Source organism: Megascapheus bottae, chromosome 7, assembly GCF_031878675.1.
Source record: "Megascapheus bottae isolate mThoBot1 chromosome 7, mThoBot2.hap1, whole genome shotgun sequence".
In the NCBI taxonomy this organism is placed as follows: domain Eukaryota; kingdom Metazoa; phylum Chordata; class Mammalia; order Rodentia; family Geomyidae; genus Megascapheus; species Megascapheus bottae.
The window spans coordinates 16,287,294-16,306,217 of NC_143515.1; positions in this window are offsets into that span (position 1 = coordinate 16,287,294).

An 18,924-nucleotide genomic window follows, 5' to 3' on the forward strand; every position below is an offset into this window, starting at 1 on the left:
CCCCTTTACTCCAATTAGAAGCAACAAGGTGGTCAACTCAGAAATAGTCTCTAAGCAGGATTTTGCCTGGAACCTGGTAAGAGGCAAAGTTACATCTGAATAAGGATTGCCGTCCTTCTCCATGGCCCAGCTGGAAACTGCTATAAAGTATCTTATAAGAGCAATTAAGCAATTAAGCAATTAAGAGCAATTAAGCAATCATTTTGCTAGTCCTAATTTTCCTTTTTTCTCTTTCTTTAAACAAACATTTAAGACAAACTTTACTTTCAAATATTGTTTAGAAACCCATTTCCAGTGTTCTTAGAAACTTCAACTGATACTGGCTTCAACAATTAACACCTTAGCCTTTTTGCAGTTGAAAAACCTTTAAGGGCACAAAGAACTCCTTTTGTCTCCAGGCCCCTAGGGCTCCCCTTTGCCTTTCGAAGAGGCGATTTGTTTTGTTTTTAGATTATTACTGCCTAGAACTCCATCAACAGTTTAAACTCAAATAACAGTTTTTCCCTAATGCAAGAATTACTAACATCTGTGCACCAAAACTGTAAGTCTGGACTTAGTTTCCTTCCTTCCTTTTTTTCCCACCCAATTGCGAAGTAGTATGAAACCAAATCATAAGGAGATAAACCTTTAAACATTTATACTATCCACATTTTATCATCAGATTTCCAGTGTCAGTCTGCAAGAAAAGACAGAGAGGCAAAGTTTCTGACATTAGCCAACAAATTTACATTTAAATCTCTAATACACGTCTCCAAACTTTAAAGGTAAGACATCCCTAATTCCCTAATACCTCTGTGCTAAACAGGATTCAATGTTTGCAATGTAAACAGCTGTATGCATACCAGAGTTTTAAAATGCCGATTTCAGGATCTTTAGAAAAATACTTTTTACCGGTTTCTCTAACACAATGGAATAATCCTTTGAGACATTGTAAAACCTTCAAACCTAATACTTTTTCTTGAAGTTTTAAGCTTAGATTTCCCAATTGCCTTTGTGTTTCAAGTATAACTTAATCCATTGTTTTATACAGCATGCTGACAATTGAACCTTGAACATGTGCACTCACTCATTCACACACACTCACACTCAAAGATCTGAAAGCGGGCAAAATTAATATCGGCCGTTCGTTTTCCGGAAGTTTGTGTCAAGAGAGCTTTGGCAATTTTACTCTTGCAGGTGAGAACCAGGTTCAAAACAAAACTTTTTGCAAGGCAACTTAGCTGGAATATATTTTTCCAGGGCTTGTTACAACTGCAGACACGCGGGAGCGCCCATACTAGGCCCAGAAAGGTTCAAATAAATAACAAGGATGTGTGCTTGAGTACACACAGAAAATCCAGAAGGGTCCATATTTAGAACTGGTACTAATTTTAAGACAAAACTGGACGAGGGAAAATAGGTAACACGAACAATACAGAGAAGCAGAGACGTTTAAGTAACTTCCAAACTTCTGATGGCATGCCTGGCCTTAAACTACCAGAGTGACGGAAAGATTTCCATTCCCTGGTAGCTGACAGACGGAGGCCATCCTAACTACACCTACAAAAGGCTCTGAAACAAAATCAGACATTGACATATAACAAGAAAATTGGACTCCAACAGATACACTTAACACAAGAACATGAATCTAGATGAATGTATTCACTAAACAACTATTTTTTGATTCAGACACGTCTTGCTGTTGGGACTCTCAGGCATGCCCTGTTAGCAACAAAAAACTCAGAAGGGGGGGTGAAGGCGTCCCTTGACCACCCAGGCCTCTGTTTTAGTCCCACGGTGCACCTTTAAAAAAAATAAAACAAAACAAAACACAGACATGCAGGGGGTCGGCCGATTTCTACTTACCTCCGGAGGCCTCTGCTTTTCACATGGGCATCTTTCACAAAACAGGGTTGTTAAGAAGAGGGATGGTAAAAACAAACTAACAAGAATAATCTGTTCTCTCGATAGCATACAATTTGTAAAAGAACAATTGTCACGTGTTACATTAAATTGCGTAGAATTAATGAATATGTGAAAAGGTCCCGACATAATAGCATAATAGCAAGAGGAGAAACAGCTCATAAAGTTCTTTTGATAGGAGGACCTGGGTAGAACTGGCTCCTGACCAGCCTAGTAGCTGTGAGGAAATTCCAGGAATATTGGTGATTGACACATCGGGGGATCCTATGAATGTGTTGAACAAATGGATCAGGAGCAGTCCTATCAACATGCACAAATAACTCAGGTCCTTCCCACGTCGCAGGATGCACCACTGGAGGGTTGGGGCTGTAGGCCCAGTGAGTCGCTGCTTGGATGGCCACTGTCAGTCTCCACAATCCGAACAAAGCGTTCAGGCAGCCAGCGTGCATCATTTTCTCCTTGTGAAAAACACATATATGCCCTCGACCCCATGTTAGAACGGGATCGGGTCCTTGCCAAGCACCAGTTAGAGGATCCTTCCACTTTACTAAGGCAAAAGCACGCTGCTCTCTTTTGTCCCAGAATCGCAGACCAGCGGATAAATTATTTAAGTCCAAATTTTAAAAATTTAAAACCAACAAAGCATGATTAAGTATATTTACCTTTTAAAGTACTGAATGGCCAAATATGTAAATGGGGTGTGTTCCTCAACCTTTTCAGCTGCTATGATGAGGCCAAAGAGGCTCAGATTTTGCTGTAGTTGTCGAAAGGCTTGTCGTACGACAGTAGGGTCAGAATAAGCCAACAAAACATCATCCATATAATGAACAATATAAACAAAAGAAAATTTTTCGCGGGTGGAATAATGGATCTAGCTCCAAAACTTTGACATAAAGCTGGGCTATTTGCCATGCCCTGTGGAAGCACAAGCCAAGGATACCATATAATGGGTTCTTTAAAATTAACAGAGGGGATGCTGAAGGCAAAACACTTACACTCTTGAGGCACCAGGGGTATAGTATAGAAGCAAACTTTCAAATCTATAATAATTTTATAAGTATCCTTTGGCATTGCCATGGGTGAAGGCAAGCCGGGCTGTATTGTCCCCCTCAGGTTCAAAGTTGCATTTACTTTTTTAGATCTTGTAACAGCCTCTATTTACCTGATTTTTTTCCTTTCTAACAAAAATTGGAGAATTCCATGGAGAGTTAGAAGGGGTTACACGCCCCAAATCCAGCTGTTTCTGTGCCAGCTGCTGAGCTGCAATGATTTTTTACCCTAATCCTTGTCTCGGTGGGTGAGACTGGGTTTGGAGTGTCCCTGGCCCGCCCTGAGCTGCTCAGCACAGTGCCCCAGAGGGGAAGAGGCCTTGATCAAGCAGCTGCTTAGTAACTGCAGCACTAGGACTAAACATATACACTGCCATTTTTCCATAAATTAATTGGCAAATGATCCAGGACAAATGGCTGAAAATGACCAGAGTGCCCTTCCTCGTCTCTCCAAGTAAGGATCGCACTGCTCTGCTGTGGGTCAGCTGCACTCCCAATCCCTCGTAGGGAAGTCATAGAGGTTGTTAGGGGCCATTGGGCTGGCCAATGCTCTTTAGGTATCACAGACACATCTGCTCCTGTGTGTAATATTCCTTTAAAGGGCTTTTCTTGTATAAATAGAGTCATCTCAGGCCTCTCTTGTTTTATTTATGCTTTGTACCCAATACATATCAGAGGATCCAAATCCTCTCTGTCCACCTGGGGCAGAGGAATTAGCAGTCCCCACGGGAAGTAAAGACACAAGCACTAGCTGTGCTATTCTCTGTCCCGGTGCGATCGCTATTACATGCCTCTTAGCAGCCTGAGCCAGGTTTAGTTGCGATGTACTTTGCCTCGTTGTAGTGCCTGTTAGGAGGCACTTGTTGCTAGGACCTTTAGACACACATAAGGGTTGAGAAGGGGATTGGGGCTGCAAGGCTGCAGCCGAAGGCACTGGGAATAGGGGGTAAGGATTAGATTCTGCCAAGATAGTGGCCGGGGGGTCATATCGATTTCCTACTTCTGGGGGGGGGGAATCTCTGCTCTATCCCTGTCTTAGATAGTAGACGGAGGATTTCTCTTAACTGCTCCTCCACCGTAGCCAGCCGGTCCTCATCATATCTTTCCTTCCTGTTATCCAAACCTGAATTCCTTCTGGGGAGGAGGGATCTCTGCTTTATCCCCGTCTTAGATAGTAGATGGAGGACTTCTCTTAACTTCTCCTCCACCGAAGCCAGCCGGTCCTCATCCTATCTTTCCTTCCCGTTATCCAAACCTGAATTCTTATACTCAATATCTACTGGCTGTTCCCTTCTCCAAATCTCATTTAAACTCTCCCGGGCTGGGGCATAAGCCTCAGCCTCAGGTTTCTCGGAAGGGTTCTTTAATTCAAGATTAAGTTTGGCATTCTCATGTCGAAGACCTAAACATTCATTTACTAAATTCCATAAAGAAATAGCCTCTGCTGGGGTCTTTTCAGGGCCATATACACTATAATAACCTTGAATTCCTTTCCCTATCCTCAGCCAGGTTTCTAAATTTAGGGTTCCCTCCTCTGGAAACCGCGGGCACGCCTCCTCGACAAACTGTAGGAAGGAAGCTCTCAAGCTGCCCTTGTTCCACCCGCGTTCCGCTTCAAGTAAGTTCCTTAGGACCGGCACATCTAGCCTGTGGACATCTTCACTCATAATTTTTTACTCCCGACTAGACATTCTCCCACTCTCTCACTGTCTTAATAGTCCTATGACGCATCACTCACCACAACGGGGTCCTCCACCTTTGTCCCAGATTTTCAGGGTCCCTGTTCGGGCGCCACTTGCCGGGGCCTACCGGCAGCAAATTGGGGTTCCTGAAATAGGGGACAGGGACTGAAAAAATAGAAGAGAGACAAACACATGGAGTCTGGGAGGTCTGCAGGCCAGGTAAAGACTGCAGCCCCGTTTATTTACGGCACCAGGCTTATATTCCTTCTTCAGATCAGGGAACTGCCAGGTGTTACATCCAGATGGATAATCAGGGAACTGTTGGGGGTTACTTTCATATGGTAAGTCTCTGTTGTACTGGATCAAAGACTAGGATGAAATAAAAGCAGAGTCACTGAAGTTGCATGAGGAAGAATAAAATAGCCCGCTTAGTCAAAAAGTTGTTAGCAGACAGAGCAGTGCTGTAGGATGTTCAACACCAAAATCCAGTATCATTACACTGTAGGAAATCCTCCAAGAAGTAAAAGCAGATACATTGAATTTGCTTGTGGAAGAATAAAAACCACGTTTCCACAGAACCAGTCTTAACAGATACAGCAAAGTCGGTAGAAGCACAGTGTCCATTGTACTGGATCAAAGACTAGGATGAAACAAAGCAGATACACTGAAGTTGCATGAGGAAGTATAAAATACACCGATTATACAAAACAGTTCTTAGGAGATAAAACAATGCCGTGGGAACTTCAACGCAAAAATCCAGTATCCAGTACGCTGGATGAAATCCTCCAAGAATTAAAAGCAGATCCATTGAAGTTGCTTGTGGAAGAATACCATACCCGCTTAGACGAAAATGTTCTTATCAGAGGGAACAATGCTCTAGGATATTCAACACCAAAACCAGTATCCAGTACACTGGATGAAATACTCCAAGGAGGAACAGCAGATACATTGAAGTTGCTTGTGGAAGAATAAAAACCACGTTTACACAGAACGAATCTTAGCAGATAGAGCAATGTTGGTGGAAGTACAGTGTGGACACTCTACTGGATCAAAGACTAGGAGGAAATGAAAGCAGATATACTGAAGTTGCATGTGAAGTATAAAATACACTGCTTATACAAAAAACGTTCTTGGGAGATAAAACAATGCCCTGAGAAGTTCAACGTCAAAATAAACTCTCCATTATACTGGATTTCCGGGGCCTACCGGCAGCAAATTGGGGTTCCTGAAATAGGGGACAGGGACTGGAAAAAATAGAAGAGAGACAAACACATGGGGTCCGGGAAGTCTGCAGCCCAGGTAGAGACTGCAGCCCCGTTTATTTACAACTCAAGGCTTATAGTCCTTCTTCAAACCAGGGAACTGCCAGGTGTTACATCCAGATGGTTAATCAGGGAACTGTTGGGAGTTACATTCATATGGTAAATCTCAGATCTATGAGGCCAAAAAACAGTAAGACAACAAAGCAATTATCTGATGCAAATCAAAGTACAGTTTGATTCCACTCTGGCTCCCAACATATCCCCCGTTTTTAATTTAAAAGAAACACAAGTGCCATTTCTACTCTTTCCAATATGTCTAATTTATCATGTCTCACTTTCCAAAAATGACTGGTCCCTTCATCTAAAGGGGATTGATGGGCGGAGATTCAGCTTCTCTGACTTCTTCAAGCTGACTCGGGCGTTGTCTCTGTACTTGACCAGGGACCTTAAAAAGCCTAACCTGTTTAACCAAGGGGTTGCAAGGATTAGATATCAGGAACAATACTTTGCTCCAAACTAGAGTTCATATTTAACATTTAACAATTGCACAAGCCATCTTTGGCTACAATAGTGTAGCCTACTTAGCACCCATTTGCAAAGGTTTTTTTTTTTTATTATTTTCTGGGGAACCTTAACAATTGTCTGCAACCTTAACAATGCTTCAGTTGTCAGATCTAAACAGATTAATAAAGACACAAGCCTCAGATCCACAAACTTTCCTGAATTTGTGGCTGGAGTCAAATAAAAAATTCGCTCAGTTAGAACTTTCAAGTACCCACTATCACAGAAGATTGACAAGTTCCTGCCCAGTTATGAAAGGCATGGGCATTAGTAAGGCACGCTTACAAACTACTCTATGACCTCCTGGCTCTGATTAATATTGAATGGCCAAGCACAAGTGACTCTAGGATCTGACACCATCTCTGCCATCCAAGCAGTGGCTTACTTGCTTTCCTCCCAATAGTGTGTCTTCACACCGGGATAAACATCCCATTGCATTTCACTTTGTTGGTTGCTGGACTTGAACTCAGGATCTGGCTACTGTCTCTCAGCTCTCCAGCTCAAGGCTAGCACTCTGCCACTTTTAAGTTCCAAACTCAGGGCCTGAGTGCCACTCCTCAGCTCTGCAGCTCAAGGTTTGCACTCTGCCACTGTGAGTCCCGAGCTTGGTGCGTGAGTGCTGTCCCCCAGCTTTTCACTCTGCTGCTTCGAGCTCCAAAGCAACTCTGCCTCAATAGCACTCTGCTGCCCGATTAAACACCACAATCTCACAGGGACTTTGCTTTGCCCGGGCTGGCTCTAAACTGTGGCTTTCAGATAAATGAGTCCTATAAAAGGCCCCTTTCCTCCAATTAGAAGCAACAAGGTGGTCAACTCAGAAATAGTCTCTAAGCAGGATTTTGCCTGGAACCTGGTAAGAGGCAAAGTTACATCTGAATAAGGATTGCCGTCCTTCTCCATGGCCCAGCTGGAAACTGCTATAAAGTATCTTATAAGAGCAATTAAGCAATTAAGCAATTAAGCAATTAATAGCAATTAAGCAATCATTTTGCTAGTCCTAATTTTCCTTTTTTCTCTTTCTTTAAACAAACATTGAAGACAAACTTTACTTTCAAATATTGCTTAGAAACCCATTTCCAGTGTTCTTAGAAACTTCAACTGATACTGGCTTCAACAATTAACACCTTAGCCTTTTTGCAGTTGAAAAACCTTTAAGGGCACAAAGAACTCCTTTTGTCTCCAGGCCCCTAGGGCTCCCCTTTGCCTTTCGAAGAGGCGTTTTGTTTTGTTTTTAGATTATTACTGCCTAGAACTCCATCAACAGTTTAAACTCAAATAACAGTTTTTCCCTAATGCAAGAATTACCAACATCTGTGCACCAAAACTGTAAGTCTGGACTTAGTTTCCTTCCTTCCTTTTTTTTCCCACCCAATTGCGAAGTAGTATGAAACCAAATCATAAGGAGATAAACCTTTAAACATTTATACTATCCACATTTTATCATCAGATTTCCAGTGTCAGTCTGCAAGAAAAGACAGAGAGGCAAAGTTTCTGACATTAGCCAACAAATTTACATTTAAATCTCTAATACACGTCTCCAAACTTTAAAGGTAAGACATCCCTAATTCCCTAATACCTCTGTGCTAAACAGGATTCAATGTTTGCAATGTAAACAGCTGTATGCATACCAGAGTTTTAAAATGCCGATTTCAGGATCTTTAGAAAAATACTTTTTACCGGTTTCTCTTTAACACAATGGAATAATCCTTTGAGACATTGTAAAACATTCAAACCTAATACTTTTTCTTGAAGTTTTAAGCTTAGATTTCCCAATTGCCTTTGTGTTTCAAGTATAACTTAATCCATTGTTTTATACAGCATGCTGACAATTGAACCTTGAACATGTGCACTCACTCATTCACACACACTCACACTCAAAGATCTGAAAGCGGGCAAAATTAATATCGGCCGTTCGTTTTCCGGAAGTTTGTGTCAAGAGAGCTTTGGCAATTTTACTCTTGCAGGTGAGAACCAGGTTCAAAACAAAACTTTTTGCAAGGCAACTTAGCTGGAATATATTTTTCCAGGGCTTGTTACAACTGGAGTCATGCGGGAGCGCCCATACTAGGCCCAGAAAGGTTCAAATAAATAACAAGGATGTGTGCTTGAGTACACACAGAAAATCCAGAAGGGTCCATATTTAGAACTGGTACTAATTTTAAGACAAAACTGGACTAGGAAAAATAGGTAACACGAACAAGACAGAGAAACAGAGACGTTTAAGTAACTTCCAAACTTCTGATGGCATGCCTGGCCTTAAACTACCAGAGTGACGGAAAGATTTCCATTCCCTGGTAGCTGACAGACGGAGGCCATCCTAACTACACCTACAAAAGGCTCTGAAACAAAATCAGACATTGACATATAACAAGAAAATTGGACTCCAACAGATACACTTAACACAAGAACATGAATCTAGATGAATGTATTCACTAAACAACTATTTTTTGATTCAGACACGTATTGCTGGTGGGACTCTCAGGCATGCCCTGTTAGCAACTAGAGACTCAGAAGGGGGGAGTCAAGGCGTCCCCTGACCACGCAGGCCTCTGTTTTAGGCCCACGGTGCACCTTTAAAAAAAATAAAACAAAACAAAACACAGACATGCAGGGGGTCGGCCGATTTCTACTTACCTCCGGAGGCCTCTGCTTTTCACCTGGGCATCTTTCACAAAACAAGGTTGTTAAGCAGAGGGATGGTAAAAACAAACTAACAAGAATAATCTGTTCTCTCGATAGCATACAATTTGTAAAAGAACAATTGTCACGTGTTACATTAAATTGTGTAGAATTAATGAATATGTGAAAAGGTCCCGACATAATAGCATAATAGCAAGAGGAGAAACAGCTCATAAAGTTCTTTTGATAGGAGGACCTGGGTAGAACTGGCTCCTGACCAGCCTAGTAGCTGTGAGGAAATTCCAGGAATATTGGTGATTGACACACCGGGGGATCCTATGAATGTGTTGAACAAATGGATCAGGAGCAGTCCCATCAACATGCACAAATAACTCAGGTCCTTCCCACGTCGCAGGATGCACCACTGGAGGGTTGGGGCTGTAGGCCCAGTGAGTCGCTGCTTGGATGGCCACTGTCAGTCTCCACAATCCGAACAAAGCGTTCAGGCAGCCAGCGTGCATCATTTTCTCCTTGTGAAAAACACATATATGCCCTCGACCCCATGTTAGAACGGGATCGGGTCCTTGCCAAGCACCAGTTAGAGGATCCTTCCACTTTACTAAGGCAAAAGCACGCTGCTCTCTTTTGTCCCAGAATCGCAGAGCAGCGGATAAATTATTTAAGTCCAAATTTTAAAAATTTAAAACCAACAAAGCATGATTAAGTATATTTACCTTTTAAAGTACTGAATGGCCAAATATGTAAATGGGGTGTGTTCCTCAACCTTTTCAGCTGCTATGATGAGGCCAAAGAGGCTCAGATTTTGCTGTAGTTGTCGAAAGGCTTGTCGTACGACAGTAGGGTCAGAACAAGCCAACAAAACATCATCCATATAATGAACAATATAAACAAAAGAAAATTTTTCGCGGGTGGAATAATGGATCTAGCTCCAAAACTTTGACACAAAGCTGGGCTATTTGCCATGCCCTGTGGAAGCACAAGCCAAGGATACCATATAATGGGTTCTTTAAAATTAACAGAGGGGACGCTGAAGGCAAAACGCTTACAGTCTTGAGGCACCAGGGGTATAGTATAGAAGCAAACTTTCAAATCTATAATAATTTTATAAGTATCCTTTGGCATTGCCATGGGTGATGGCAAGACGGGCTGTATTGTCCCCCTCAGTTCCAAAGTTGCATTTACTTTTTTAGATCTTGTAACAGCCTCTATTTACCTGATTTTTTTTCTTTCTAACAAAAATTGGAGAATTCCATGGAGAGTTAGAAGGGGTTACACGCCCCAAATCCAGCTGTTTCTGTGCCAGCTGCTGAGCTGCAATGATTTTTTTACCCTAATCCTTGTCTCGGTGGGTGAGACTGGGGTTGGAGTGTCCCTGGCCCGCCCTGAGCTGCTCAGCACAGTGCCCCAGAGGGGAAGAGGCCTTGATCAAGCAGCTGCTTAGTAACTGCAGCACTAGGACTAAACATATACACTGCCATTTTTCCATAAATTAATTGGCAAATGATCCAGGACAAATGGCTGAAAATGACCAGAGTGCCCTTCCTCGTCTCTCCAAGCAAGGATCGCACTGCTCTGCTGTGGGTCAGCTGCACTCCCAATCCCTCGTAGGGAAGTCATAGAGGTTGTTAGGGGCCATTGGGCTGGCCAATGCTCTTTAGATATCACAGACACATCTGCTCCTGTGTGTAATATTCCTTTAAAGGGCTTTTCTTGTATAAATAGAGTCATCTCAGGCCTCTCTTGTTTTATTTATGCTTTGTACCCAATACATATCAGAGGATCCAAATCCTCTCTGTCCACCTGGGGCAGAGGAATTAGCAGTCCCCACGGGAAGTAAAGACACAAGCACTAGCTGTGCTATTCTCTGTCCCGGTGCGATCGCTATTACATGCCTCTTAGCAGCCTGAGCCAGGTTTAGTTGCGATGTACTTTGCCTCGTTGTAGTGCCTGTTAGGAGGCACTTGTTGCTAGGACCTTTAGACACACATAAGGGTTGAGAAGGGGATTGGGGCTGCAAGGCTGCAGCCGAAGGCACTGGGAATAGGGGGTAAGGATTAGATTCTGCCAAGATAGTGGCCGGGGGGTCATATCGATTTCCTACTTCTGGGGGGGGGAATCTCTGCTCTATCCCTGTCTTAGATAGTAGACGGAGGATTTCTCTTAACTGCTCCTCCACCGTAGCCAGCCGGTCCTCATCATATCTTTCCTTCCTGTTATCCAAACCTGAATTCCTTCTGGGGAGGAGGGATCTCTGCTCTATCCCCGTCTTAGATAGTAGATGGAGGACTTCTCTTAACTTCTCCTCCACCGAAGCCAGCCGGTCCTCATCCTATCTTTCCTTCCCGTTATCCAAACCTGAATTCTTATACTCAATATCTACAGGCTGTTCCCTTCTCCAAATCTCATTTAAACTCTCCCGGGCTGGGGCATAAGCCTCAGCCTCAGGTTTCTCGGAAGGGTTCTTTAATTCAAGATTAAGTTTGGCATTCTCATGTCGAAGACCTAAACATTCATTTACTAAATTCCATAAAGAAATAGCCTCTGCTGGGTTCTTTTCAGGGCCATATACACTATAATAACCTTGAATTCCTTTCCTATCCTCAGCCAGGTTTCTAAATTTAGGGTTCCCTCCTCTGGAAACCGCGGGCACGCCTCCTCGACAAACTGTAGGAAGGAAGCTCTCAAGCTGCCCTTGTTCCACCCGCGTTCCGCTTCAAGTAAGTTCCTTAGGACCGGCACATCTAGCCTGTGGACATCTTCACTCATAATTTTTTACTCCCGACTAGACATTCTCCCACCCTCTCACTGTCTTAATAGTCCTACGACGCATCACTCACCACAGCGGGGTCCTCCACCTTTGTCCCAGATTTTCAGGGTCCCTGTTCGGGCGCCACTTGCTGGGGCCTACCGGCAGCAAATTGGGGTTCCTGAAATAGGGGACAGGGACTGAAAAAATAGAAGAGAGACAAACACATGGAGTCTGGAAGGTCGGCAGGCCAGGTAAAGACTGCAGCCCCGTTTATTTACGGCTCCAGGCTTATATTCCTTCTTCAGATCAGGGAACTGCCAGGTGTTACATCCAGATGGATAATCAGGGAACTGTTGGGGGTTACTTTCATATGGTAAGTCTCTGTTGTACTGGATCAAAGACTAGGATGAAATAAAAGCAGAGTCACTGAAGTTGCATGAGGAAGAATAAAATAGCCCGCTTAGTCAAAAAGTTGTTAGCAGACAGAGCAGTGCTGTAGGATGTTCAACACCAAAATCCAGTATCATTACACTGTAGGAAATCCTCCAAGAAGTAAAAGCAGATACATTGAATTTGCTTGTGGAAGAATAAAAACCACGTTTCCACAGAACCAGTCTTAACAGATACAGCAAAGTCGGTAGAAGCACAGTGTCCATTGTACTGGATCAAAGACTAGGATGAAACAAAGCAGATACACTGAAGTTGCATGAGGAAGTATAAAATACACCGACTATACAAAACAGTTCTTAGGAGATAAAACAATGCCGTGGGAACTTCAACGCAAAAATCCAGTATCCAGTACGCTGGATGAAATCCTCCAAGAATTAAAAGCAGATCCATTGAAGTTGCTTGTGGAAGAATACCATACCCGCTTAGACGAAAATGTTCTTATCAGAGGGAACAATGCTCTAGGATATTCAACACCAAAACCAGTATCCAGTACACTGGATGAAATACTCCAAGGAGGAACAGCAGATACATTGAAGTTGCTTGCGGAAGAATAAAAACCACGTTTACACAGAACGAATCTTAGCAGATAGAGCAATGTTGGTGGAAGTACAGTGTGGACCCTCTACTGGATCAAAGACTAGGAGGAAATGAAAGCAGATATACTGAAGTTGCATGTGGAAGTATAAAATACACTGCGTATACAAAAACGTTCTTGGGAGATAAAACAATGCCCTGAGAAGTTCAATGTCAAAATAAACTCTCCATTATACTGGATTTCCGGGGCCTACCGGCAGCAAATTGGGGTTCCTGAAATAGGGGACAGGGACTGGAAAAAATAGAAGAGAGACAAACACATGGGGTCCGGGAAGTCTGCAGCCCAGGTAGAGACTGCAGCCCCGTTTATTTACAACTCAAGGCTTATAGTCCTTCTTCAAACCAGGGAACTGCCAGGTGTTACATCCAGATGGTTAATCAGGGAACTGTTGGGAGTTACATTCATATGGTAAATCTCAGATCTATGAGGCCAAAAAACAGTAAGACAACAAAGCAATTATCTGATGCAAATCAAAGTACAGTTTGATTCCACTCTGGCTCCCAACATATCCCCTGTTTTTATTTTAAAAGAAACACAAGTGCCATTTCTACTCTTTCCAGTATGTCTAATTTATCCTGTCTCACTTTCCAAAAATGACTGGTCCCTTCATCTAAAGGGGATTGATGGGCGGAGATTCAGCTTCTCTGACTTCTTCAAGCTGTCTCGGGCGTTGTCTCTGTACTTGACCAGGGACCTTAAAAAGCCTAACCTGTTTAACCAAGGGGTTGCAAGGATTAGATATCAGGAACAATACTTTGCTCCAAACTAGAGATCATATTTAACATTTAACAATTGCACAAGCCATCTTTGGCTACAATAGTGTAGCCTACTTAGCACCCATTTGCAGAGGTTTTTTTTTTTTTTTTGATTTTCTGGGGAACCTTAACAATTGTCTGCAACCTTAACAATGCTTCAGTTGTCAGATCTAAACAGATTAATAAAGACACAAGCCTCAGATCCACAAACTTTCCTGAATTTGTGGCTGGCGTCAAATAAAAAATTCGCTCAGTTAGAACTTTCAAGTACCCACTATCACAGAACATTGACAAGTTCCTGCCCAGTTATGAAAGGCATGGGCATTAGTAAGGCACGCTTACAAACTACTCTATGACCTCCTGGCTCTGATTAATATTGAATGGCCAAGCACAAGTGACTCTAGGATCTGACACCATCTCTGACATCCAAGCAGTGGCTTACTTGCTTTCCTCCCAATAGTGTGTCTTCACACCGGGATAAACATCCCATTGCATTTCACTTTGTTGGTTGCTGGACTTGAACTCAGGATCTGGCTACTGTCTCTCAGCTCTCCAGCTCAAGGCTAGCACTCTGCCACTTTTAAGTTCCAAACTCAGGGCCTGAGTGCCGCTCCTCAGCTCTGCAGCTCAAGGCTTGCACTCTGCCACTGTGAGTCCCGAGCTTGGTGCGTGAGTGCTGTCCCCCAGCTTTTCACTCTGCTGCTTCGAGCTCCAAAGCAACTCTGCCTCAATAGCACTCTGCTGCCCGATTAAACACCACAATCTCACAGGGACTTTGCTTTGCCCGGGCTGGCTCTAAACTGTGGCTTTCAGATCAATGAGTCCTATAAAAGGCCCCTTTACTCCAATTAGAAGCAACAAGGTGGTCAACTCAGAAATAGTCTCTAAGCAGGATTTTGCCTGGAACCTGGTAAGAGGCAAAGTTACATCTGAATAAGGATTGCCGTCCTTCTCCATGGCCCAGCTGGAAACTGCTATAAAGTATCTTATAAGAGCAATTAAGCAATTAAGCAATTAATAGCAATTAAGCAATCATTTTGCTAGTCCTAATTTTCCTTTTTTCTCTTTCTTTAAACAAACATTTAAGACAAACTTTACTTTCAAATATTGTTTAGAAACCCATTTCCAGTGTTCTTAGAAACTTCAACTGATACTGGCTTCAACAATTAACACCTTACTTAGCCTTTTTGCAGTTGAAAAACCTTTAAGGGCACAAAGAACTCCTTTTGTCTCCAGGCCCCTAGGGCTCCCCTTTGCCTTTCGAAGAGGCGTTTTGTTTTGTTTTTAGATTATTACTGCCTAGAACTCCATCAACAGTTTAAACTCAAATAACAGTTTTTCCCTAATGCAAGAATTACCAACATCTGTGCACCAAAACTGTAAGACTGGACTTAGTTTCCTTCCTTCCTTTTTTTTCCCACCCAATTGCGAAGTAGTATGAAACCAAATCATAAGGAGATAAACCTTTAAACATTTATACTATCCACATTTTATCATCAGATTTCCAGTGTCAGTCTGCAAGAAAAGACAGAGAGGCAAAGTTTCTGACATTAGCCAACAAATTTACATTTAAATCTCTAATACACGTCTCCAAACTTTAAAGGTAAGACATCCCTAATTCCCTAATACCTCTGTGCTAAACAGGATTCAATGTTTGCAATGTAAACAGCTGTATGCATACCGGAGTTTTAAAATGCCGATTTCAGGATCTTTAGAAAAATACTTTTTACCGGTTTCTCTTTAACACAATGGAATAATCCTTTGAGACATTGTAAAACATTCAAACCTAATACTTTTTCTTGAAGTTTTAAGCTTAGATTTCCCAATTGCCTTTGTGTTTCAAGTATAACTTAATCCATTGTTTTATACAGCATGCTGACAATTGAACCTTGAACATGTGCACTCACTCATTCACACACACTCACACTCGAAGATCTGAAAGCGGGCAAAATTAATATCGGCCGTTCGTTTTCCGGAAGTTTGTGTCAAGAGAGCTTTGGCAATTTTACTCTTGCAGGTGAGAACCAGGTTCAAAACAAAACTTTTTGCAAGGCAACTTAGCTGGAATATATTTTTCCAGGGCTTGTTACAACTGCAGTCATGCGGGAGCGCCCATACTAGGCCCAGAAAGGTTCAAATAAATAACAAGGATGTGTGCTTGAGTACACACAGAAAATCCAGAAGGGTCCATATTTAGAACTGGTACTAATTTTAAGACAAAACTGGACAAGGAAAAATAGGTAACACGAACAAGACAGAGAAACAGAGACGTTTAAGTAACTTCCAAACTTCTGATGGCATGCCTGGCCTTAAACTACCAGAGTGACGGAAAGATTTCCATTCCCTGGTAGCTGACAGACGGAGCCCATCCTAACTACACCTACAAAAGGCTCTGAAACAAAATCAGACATTGACATATAACAAGAAAATTGGACTCCAACAGATACACTTAACACAAGAACATGAATCTAGAAGAATGTATTCACTAAACAACTATTTTTTGATTCAGACACGTCTTGCTGGTGGGACTCTCAGGCATGCCCTGTTAGCAACAAGAGACTCAGAAGGGGGGGGTCAAGGCGTCCCCTGACCACGCAGGCCTCTGTTTTAGGCCCACGGTGCACCTTTAAAAAAAATACAACAAAACAAAACACAGACATGCAGGGGGTCGGCCGATTTCTACTTACCTCCGGAGGCCTCTGCTTTTCACCTGGGCATCTTTCACAAAACAAGGTTGTTAAGCAGAGGGATGGTAAAAACAAACTAACAAGAATAATCTGTTCTCTCGATAGCATACAATTTGTAAAAGAACAATTGTCACGTGTTACATTAAATTGTGTAGACTTAATGAATATGTGAAAAGGTCCCGACATAATAGCATAATAGCAAGAGGAGAAACAGCTCATAAAGTTCTTTTGATAGGAGGACCTGGGTAGAACTGGCTCCTGACCAGCCTAGTAGCTGTGAGGAAATTCCAGGAATATTGGTGATTGACACACCGGGGGATCCTATGAATGTGTTGAACAAATGGATCAGGAGCAGTCCTATCAACATGCACAAATAACTCAGGTCCTTCCCACGTCGCAGGATGCACCACTGGAGGGTTGGGGCTGTAGGCCCAGTGAGTCGCTGCTTGGATGGCCACTGTCAGTCTCCACAATCCGAACAAAGCGTTCAGGCAGCCAGCGTGCATCATTTTCTCCTTGTGAAAAACACATATATGCCCTCGACCCCATGTTAGAACGGGATCGGGTCCTTGCCAAGCACCAGTTAGAGGATCCTTCCACTTTACTAAGGCAAAAGCACGCTGCTCTCTTTTGTCCCAGAATCGCAGAGCAGCGGATAAATTATTTAAGTCCAAATTTTAAAAATTTAAAACCAACAAAGCATGATTAAGTATATTTACCTTTTAAAGTACTGAATGGCCAAATATGTAAATGGGGTGTGTTCCTCAACCTTTTCAGCTGCTATGATGAGGCCAAAGAGGCTCAGATTTTGCTGTAGTTGTCGAAAGGCTTGTCGTACGACAGTAGGGTCAGAACAAGCCAACAAAACATCATCCATATAATGAACAATATAAACAAAAGAAAATTTTTCGCGGGTGGAATAATGGATCTAGCTCCAAAACTTTGACACAAAGCTGGGCTATTTGCCATGCCCTGTGGAAGCACAAGCCAAGGATACCATATAATGGGTTCTTTAAAATTAACAGAGGGGACGCTGAAGGCAAAACGCTTACAGTCTTGAGGCACCAGGGGTATAGTATAGAAGCAAACTTTCAAATCTATAATAATTTTATAAGTATCCTTTGGCATTGCCATGGGTGAAGGCAAGACGGGCTGTATTGTCCCCCTCAGTTCCAAAGTTGCATTTACTTTTTTACATCTTGTAACAGCCTCTATTTACCTGATTTTTTTTCTTTCTAACAAAAATTGGAGAATTCCATGGAGAGTTAGAAGGGGTTACACGCCCCAAATCCAGCTGTTTCTGTGCCAGCTGCTGAGCTGCAATGATTTTTTTACCCTAATCCTTGTCTCGGTGGGTGAGACTGGGGTTGGAGTGTCCCTGGCCCGCCCTGAGCTGCTCAGCACAGTGCCCCAGAGGGGAAGAGGCCTTGATCAAGCAGCTGCTTAGTAACTGCAGCACTAGGACTAAACATATACACTGCCATTTTTCCATAAATTAATTGGCAAAAGATCCAGGACAAATGGCTGAAAATGACCAGAGTGCCCTTCCTCGTCTCTCCAAGCAAGGATCGCACTGCTCTGCTGTGGGTCAGCTGCACTCCCAATCCCTCGTAGGGAAGTCATAGAGGTTGTTAGGGGCCATTGGGCTGGCCAATGCTCTTTAGATATCACAGACACATCTGCTCCTGTGTGTAATATTCCTTTAAAGGGCTTTTCTTGTATAAATAGAGTCATCTCAGGCCTTTCTTGTTTTATTTATGCTTTGTACCCAATACATATCAGAGGATCCAAATCCTCTCTGTCCACCTGGGGCAGAGGAATTAGCAGTCCCCACGGGAAGTAAAGACACAAGCACTAGCTGTGCTATTCTCTGTCCCGGTGCGATCGCTATTACATGCCTCTTAGCAGCCTGAGCCAGGTTTAGTTGCGATGTACTTTGCCTCGTTGTAGTGCCTGTTAGGAGGCACTTGTTGCTAGGACCTTTAGACACACATAAGGGTTGAGAAGGGGATTGGGGCTGCAAGGCTGCAGCCGAAGGCACTGGGAATAGGGGGTAAGGATTAGATTCTGCCAAGATAGTGGCCGGGGGGTCATATCGATTTCCTACTTCTGGGGGGGGGAATCTCTGCTCTATCCCTGTCTTAGATAGTAGACGGAGGATTTCTCTTAACTGCTCCTCCACCGTAGCCAGCCGGTCCTCATCATATCTTTCCTTCCTGTTATCCAAACCTGAATTCCTTCTGGGGAGGAGGGATCTCTGCTTTATCCCCGTCTTAGATAGTAGATGGAGGACTTCTCTTAACTTCTCCTCCACCGAAGCCAGCCGGTCCTCATCCTATCTTTCCTTCCCGTTATCCAAACCTGAATTCTTATACTCAATATCTACTGGCTGTTCCCTTCTCCAAATCTCATTTAAACTCTCCCGGGCTGGGGCATAAGCCTCAGCCTCAGGTTTCTCGGAAGGGTTCTTTAATTCAAGATTAAGTTCGGCATTCTCATGTCGAAGACCTAAACATTCATTTACTAAATTCCATAAAGAAATAGCCTCTGCTGGGTTCTTTTCAGGGCCATATACACTGTAATAACCTTGAA